Below are 8,077 nucleotides of genomic sequence, written 5' to 3' on the forward strand. Positions count from 1 at the left end.
ACACTTAGAAGAAATATCATGAACTTTGCACAAAAAGATGGAGAAACATTTTTTCATTGTTGGGAAAGATTCAAGGACCTTCTACTTGCTTGCCCACATCATGGATATGAAATTTGGAGGGTCATTAGTTTCTTTTATGATGGTTTGTCCTCCAATATGAGACAATTTGTAGAAATGATGTGTAATGGTGAATTCATGAGTAAGGAACCAAATGAAGCCTGGGATTATTTTGATCTTTTAGCAGAAAATGCACAAGCTTGGGATACAATAGATAAAAATGAAAAATCAAAAATAGCACCTAATGCAAAAGGAGGAATATATCTTATTAAAGATGATAATGATGTCAATGTAAAAATTGCTAATCTGACTAGGAAGGTTGAAGCCATGGAATTAAGCAAAGCCAATATAGGAAAAGCACAAACTATTGTTGAAAGTATATGTGGAATTTGCGAGAGTAATGCACATGTAACCAAGGATTGTCCTACAATCCCTGCTTTTCAAGAAGTGTTGCATGATCAAGCAAATTTCACCAATACTTATAAAAGACCATTTCCAGAAACATATAATCCTAGTTGGCGAAACCATCCTAATTTTAGCTGGAGACATGGACCCACTGCCAATGAATCTCAAGGGAATTCTGTTCCTACTCCTTATGTGCCACCACATAGGAAATCCCTTGAAGATACTTTGCAAACCTTCATGCAAGGGCAGACTTAAATAAATCAGAATACAATGCAATCACTCCAAGAACTTAAAAATTCTGTAGGTAGAATTGAGGCTCAACTTAATGTTAGGGAAAGAGGGACATTTCCAGCCCAACCTCAATCTAACCCAAAGGGTCAACATGAGGTCCATGAAGCAAGTTCATCCCAACCTAAATTTGAGCAAGTTAAGTCTGTCACAACCCTTCGGAGCGGAAAAATAATTAACAAAGAAATTCCAACGAAGGATGACAGACCTGAAAAATCCATTGAGAAAAGGGATGAAAATAATACTGAACAAGATGATCCAATACCTCATCATAAAATAGTTGCTCCATTCCCTCAGCGCTTGCTTGCAGCTAAAAAAGGAGTACCTGATCAAGAAATTTTGGATATCTTTAAACAAGTAAAGATTAACATTCCTCTATTAGATACCATTAAGCATATCCCATCTTATGCTTTAAAAGATCTTTGTACCATAAAGCGAAAGCTTTATGTACAAAAGAAAGCTTTTCTAACTGAACAGGTGAGTACTATTCTCAAACACAACACCCCACCTACGTATAAAGATCCTGGTTGTCCTACCATATCTTGTATCATAGGAAACTTCAGGATACAACGAGCCCTTCTTGATTTAGGTGCTAGTGTTAACTTACTGCCCTATTCAGTTTATGAACAGTTAGGACTTGGTGAATTAAAACCCACCAAGGTTACTCTCCAACTTGCCGATCGATCTATAAAGATACCAAGAGAAATAGTCGAGGATGTACTTGTCCAAATTGATAAATTCTACTTTTCAGTCGACTTCATAGTATTAGATACCCAGCCTGTCATGAACTGTACCACTCCAATACCTGTCATTCTAGGCCACCCATTTCTAGCTACTTCCAATGCTTTGATTAACTGTCGAAATGGAATAATGAAAATGTCATTCAGGAATATGACTATAGATTTTAATATATTTAACATTTGTAAACAACCCGATAATGATAACAAAAATGATGAAATTCATGGAGTTAATCTGATCGACTCCATTGTAGAGGATGCTCTTGTCCCATCTCTTTCTTCTGATCCTTTAGAAACATGCCTAACTCATTTCGGAAATATAGATATCAACTAAAACTTTAGAGAAATCAGTGCTATATTAGATTCAGCTCCTTTGTTGGATATAGATAGGTGGAAATCTCATTTTGAAGAATTGCCCACACGCAACAATAGTCCTCTACCATCTAGTGTTCAAGCACCTAAACTTGAGCTAAAGCCTTTGCCATCTGAGCTCAAGTACGCATACCTTGGTCAAGAAGAGACTTTTCCTGTGATCATATCATCCCAACTCGAACAAAGTCAAGAACTAGAATTATTAGAAATTCTCAAAGAGCATAAGGGAGCATTAGGGTGGACAATTGCTGATATCAAGGAAATTAGTCCCTCAATTTGCACTCATAGAATCCACTTAGAAGCTGATGCCAAACCTTCTCGTCAACCTCAACGTCGATTAAACCCAAACATGAAGGATGTGGTTAGAGCAGAAGTTCTGAAACTTCTGGATGCGGGTATGATCTACCCAATTTCAGATAGTAAATGGGTAAGTCCAACCCAAGTGGTTCCGAAAAAATCTGGTGTTACTGTAGTCAAAAATGCCAACAATGAATTAGTTCCAACTAGGGTCCCCACTAGTTGGCGTGTATGCATTGACTATAGGAAACTTAATTCTATCACTAGGAAGGATCATTTTCCTCTACCTTTTATTGATCAAATTTTAGAAAGGTTAGCAGGTCATAAATATTATTGCTTCCTAGATGGCTATTCAGGTTACAACCAAATTGCAATTGATCCAGAAGATCAGGAAAAGACCACTTTTACATGTCCTTTTGGCACATTTGCTTACAAGAGAATGCCTTTTGGATTATGTAATGCTCCTGCAACCTTCCAAAGATGCATGCTCAGTATTTTCTCCGACATGGTTGAACGCTTTTTGGAAGTTTTCATGGATGATTTTTCGGTTTTTGGCTCCTCTTTTGAAAACTGTGTGGACCATTTAAGACTAGTCTTAATTCGGTGTGAGGAGAAGAATCTAATCTTAAACTAGGAAAAGTGCCATTTCATGGTAACTAGGGGAATTGTTCTCGGGCATGTCATTTCATCCGAAGGAATTGAAGTAGACAAGGCTAAAATTGACTTAATTGCTAACTTACCCAACCCAAAAACTATCAAAGATATACGCTCATTTTTGGGTCATGCAGGATTTTATAGGAGATTCATTAAAGATTTTAGCTCAATATCTAAACCCTTATGTAATCTCCTTCAAAAGGAAACCCAATTTGTGTGGTCTGAAGAATGTCAAAAAGCTTTTGATAAACTCAAAAGCTTGCTGACCTCTGCTCCCATCATGCAACCACCTGACTGGTCACTTCCTTTTGAAATTATGTGTGATGCCAGTGAATATGCAGTTGGGGTAGTTCTAGGGCAAAGAAAAGAAAGAAAGCCTTATGTTATCTACTATGCAAGTAAGACTTTAAATAGTGCGCAAAAGAATTACACCACTACGGAAAAGGAACTACTTGCCGTAGTATTTGCACTAGACAAATTTAGGTCTTACTTGATTGGATCCAAAATCATTATCTACACTGACCACGCTGCCCTTAAGTACCTTCTTTCAAAAAAGGATGCTAAGGCGCGTTTGCTTAGGTGGATCCTTCTGCTCCAAGAATTTTTTCTAGAAATAAGAGATAAAAAGGGGGTAGAAAATGTAGTAGCTGATCACTTGTCCCATCTGACTCTTTCAGATTCCTTAGACAATTCACCCATAAAAGACACTTTCCCTGATGAGCAACTGTTTGAGATCACATCTTCACCCTGGTTTGCAGACATTGCAAATTTTTTAGTCACAGGTGAACTACCAAGTCATTGGAATAAACAAGACAAAAGAAAATTTTTGACTGAAATAAAAAAAATTTTCTGGGATGATCCTTATCTTTTCAAATACTACCCAGACCAAATTATTAGGAGATATGTACCTAATGACGAATTTATTAGTATCATTTTCTTTTGTCATTCTGAAGCTTGCGGTGGTCATTTCTCTGGTAACAAAACGGCTGCAAAAATTTTACAGTGCGGTTTCTATTGGCCCACCTTGTTTAAAGATTTCCATAACTTTTGCAAAGCTTGCGAGCGTTGTCAAAAGTTAGGTGGGATAACTCGTAGGAATATGATGCCTCTCAACCCAATTTTAATTATCGAAATATTTGATTGTTGGGGAATAGATTTTATGGGCCCATTTCCTCCTTCATTCGGAAATTTGTACATCTTAGTAGCTGTGGATTATGTCTCCAAATGGATTGAGGCAATTCCTTGCAAACATAATGACTACAAAACTGTTCTCAAATTTTTAAAGGAAAACATTCTTTCCAGATTTGGAATGCCTTGAGCCATCATCAGTGATGGGGGTTCACACTTCTGTAATAAGCCTTTTGAGGCTTTAATGCGAAAATATGGGATCACCCATAAAGTCGCCACCCCTTATCATCCACAAACAAGCGGACAAGTTGAAGTATCCAATCGATCAATTAAGAATATTCTGAAAAAAATGGTTAACCCAAATCGCAAAGACTGGTCTTTGCGTTTAACTGATGCACTTTGGGCTTATCGTACTGCTTTTAAAAGTCCGATTGGTATGTCTCCGTACCGTCTTATTTTTGGCAAACCTTGTCACTTGCCTGTGGAATTGGAGCATAGAGCCTACTGGGCTATTAAGAGATTTAATTTTGATATGGATAAAGCTAGTTCACTACGCAAACTTCAACTTAATGAACTAGAGGAAATCAGGAATGAAGCATATGAGAATGCTCGAATTTATAAGAATAAAATGAAAGTCTTTCATGATAGAAATATTATGAGAAAAATATTTGAGCCTTCCCAGAAAGTTCTATTGTATAATTCAAGACTTCATTTATTTCCAGGAAAATTGAGATCTAGGTGGACTGGCCCATTTATAGTTAAAACTATTTATCCGTATGGAACCGTTGAGATAGAGAATCCAAACACCGGTAATATTTTTAAAGTAAATGGCCAACGTTTGAAGTTATTTTTGGACAACTTTACCCCAGAAGTTGAATCGACCAATCTGGGAGATCCTGTTTATCAGGATTGATCTCTATATCTGCTAGAGATCCTCTGTTTGTACATAATTTTTCTTTCTTTCATATGACAATTAGTGAGCAACAACAGTGTGCAGTCATTCTATCAGGTAAATTCTAACCTTCAGCCTTATTATCCTTCATACAATCATATTTAATGCATTCATGTTGAAACATTGGGGACAATGTTGAATTTAAGTTGGGGGGAGAGATTACTATATTTTTTTATATATCATACCAATTGTCATATATTTCAAATTTCAAAAAATAAATAAATAAATAAATAATAAAAAAAAATAATACAAAAATATAATAATAATAATAGTAATAATAATAACAAACATATATTTTGTTGCATTTAATTACCACTATATTTTTCAAAGAAATAAACATGTGCAGCTATTAAGGCAAGGAGCATATTATGACTTATCAGAGACCTATTATTAGATCCCCACACAAGTATTCAATGACAATAGGAAAGCCTCAGGAGTTCACTTGTGTTACCTATTTATTTGTTGACCTTATTCGCAAAAGAAGTACGAGTGTCCTTGTCTTAAAGTCCATGTTTTGGTTTTCACATAAAGATAGAGTTTGAAATTCCCGGCTAGATCACCTAGGTGCCTTATGTTCTGACCTTGGTTGACCTATAGTCACAATACAGTCACGTTACATATGTATATATATATATATTAAAAAAAAAAAAAAAAAAGAGAGAAATAATACTGTTTGTCTTCACTGAGTAACCGGGCCTCTTGCCTACAAAGCAGCGAGTGTTCGCGTAAAATGGTGAAAATGACTGAAATAAGTGACTAGTCTGGCCTCGTGGCGTAGTCTGGTTCGAGTAATTAAGTCCGAGGGGTGTTTCACCTAATGCCTTGAGCCAACTGGATCAAGAGTCATTGACCCAAAGCTCGTTACATGGACCTTACTAGAGCCTAATGGAGTTGGACTGTTGTAGTCACTGTGTGAAAAAAAAATAAAATAAATAAAATAAAATAAACATGAGTAAGTTAGTTAAACTTAAACCAAATGACATGTGGATGACTGATTTGACTCCATTATTGCGGAGCTTGGGTTTTCGGAATGAGCACTATCTTTTTTTAGTGGTTGCCATACAGAGAGAAGTTCGCGCTTTCTCCTTAGAAGGAAGGTCCTCGTCTGGGGCTCGTCTCGTTTAGCCCTCGAAATGGCATTAGCCGAGAATGGCCTACCACGAAGGCGAAGCTCTTCTTTTCAGACTACGTGACTGACTCCTCAAACCACCTTTCTCCTTAGCCTCTGGTCGGCACGAATATCCTATGAAGGGGTCAATCGCTTCGCCAATGGGACAGCTAACTACAAAATGTCAGGAGTTAGGGGGGGCTAGCGACTCCGAGGGAAGGGGTGAATAGACCACGAGCAGCACGCTTGCTTCGGAGGTTCGTTCCGCTTGCTCCTGGCTGGTGCGCTCTACGGCTAACTTTCTATCTTGACTGCATCCAAAAAGAATGGGTTTATGCAATTTCAGTGAGGCAATTCCGTGTCGTTAGGGCTTAAAAGGGGCAAGAGAGGGATGTCAAGGGATTGCTGAGACCTCAGGTAGCAGAACAAGGCACTGGGGAAGCAGCAGCTCTGAAGAAGAAGAAGATGAGGAAGAGAGAGACGAAGGCAAAGTACCGGCAGATCCTACTGAGCAAGAGGAGAAGCCTAGGGATCCGATTGTCTCTGAAAAGCCATTAAAGATCACCAGGCTACCCAAGGGACTCACTAAACCCTTAGCTAAGCTGGAAGTCTCAGTGTTCAATCCACCCACTCTTTGCTCTACTGGAACTGGAACCAATGCGCTTGACTTTCCACTCGTTCTTGAGATCTCACATGGAATCAATCTCTCTTGAAGGCTTGGGTCGGCCATTAGTGCTCTTTTGTTGTAGAGGAATACTTAGGCTTAGAGGGTGGTCCCCCTTTCTCGCGTAAAAGCGATCATCATTCGAACACGCCGCGTTTTACTGGGAAGGATCGAACCATGGGAACGAATGAACAGGGCTATCACCTTCTTTGGCCAGATCTTCCAACCTTTTAAGAAAACCAGTTCACTGCGCGCCCCACCCCGTATTGGTTTCTTCAATTCCTCCTATTCACGTTGCTGCCATGGCCAACACAGGATATTCCTCTCTTCTTACTCAAGACAAGATGAAGAAGTCACTTCTAGGTGCACACTATGGCTGCAAGCCAATCACTCTTCTGAAAATGCGCTTTACACGGCATAAGAACGGGGTGTCAAGCGTGAGTTCTTGCAAATGTCGTGGCAGGAGCAGGGTCGGTCAAATCGTCCGCAGGTACATAAACCGCCCCCCGAGGGGGACGAGGCCACAGGCCGAAGGGGGGAAACGCTCCATAAAATAAGTGTTTGGATAAGGGGGTACGACTTGAGAATTGACCCAAGATTCTCTCCGCGCCTCCCCCTCGTACTGATACTGATTGTGCTTTCCATGTTTGCTTTGCCATATTTAGCTTTGTCCCATTTCCCCTCCTTACCGCTCGCTGGATAAGGAGAAGTGACTCCATCACTCGCGAAAGACTGGGATGGGAAACGAAACGGAATGTACCGGATTTTTAGCACGTACAACCAACAATGATTTTAGAACTCTGTGTACCTGGGATGTCTAGTTGGGATTGATAGCTTCATTTTTATATGCGAACCATTCTGGATAAATAACATGTGGTATTCGGAAAATTTAGTGGATCGGGAGCTAACAAATGGTAGTTAACACTTGTGAATTTGAGTAGTGCACCTAGAACTCAAAGGGTACCCAATTGTGGTGGAGGTATAGGTATTCTGAGACGTCACATTTACATTTGCCTTAAGAGTTGCTATGTTTTAAAGTATCTTCTAACTTAAAAACGATGTTTGTGGGTAACATCACTGCAAACCCTCACGAGACAACACTCGTCCACTAGGGTAACCTAGGGGTTTAACGGCTTGTTGCACGTGCTAAGTGCAATCGTAATGCTCTACGAAAGTGAGTATTTATTCATATTGATATATATATATATATTAATAAAATAAACAATACTTTTGCACCCTTATTTTATCATTTTCACACTAAATTGCTAGAGACTAGCAATAAGCTAGTTGGGGGGTGTGATGAGAGTACAAAAGTGAAATTTTCATATTATCTTAATTAGTATTATAGCTAATCTTTATTAATAAAATTAATTAATTAATGCTTTATCTGTGTCTGAGTGCATGTAATTCAAAAG

General features: G+C 38.7%; 1 non-coding gene across 1 annotated transcript; it reads right to left on the reverse strand.

Moving 5' to 3' along the window:
- On the reverse strand, positions 1 to 107 carry LOC120105874. Its single transcript, XR_005508134.1, has one exon. It is a non-coding gene; the product is annotated as a small nucleolar RNA R71 (small nucleolar RNA).
- Positions 108 to 8,077: the final 7,970 nt, after the last annotated feature.

Source organism: Phoenix dactylifera, unplaced genomic scaffold, assembly GCF_009389715.1.
Source record: "Phoenix dactylifera cultivar Barhee BC4 unplaced genomic scaffold, palm_55x_up_171113_PBpolish2nd_filt_p 000386F, whole genome shotgun sequence".
In the NCBI taxonomy this organism is placed as follows: Eukaryota; Viridiplantae; Streptophyta; class Magnoliopsida; order Arecales; family Arecaceae; genus Phoenix; species Phoenix dactylifera.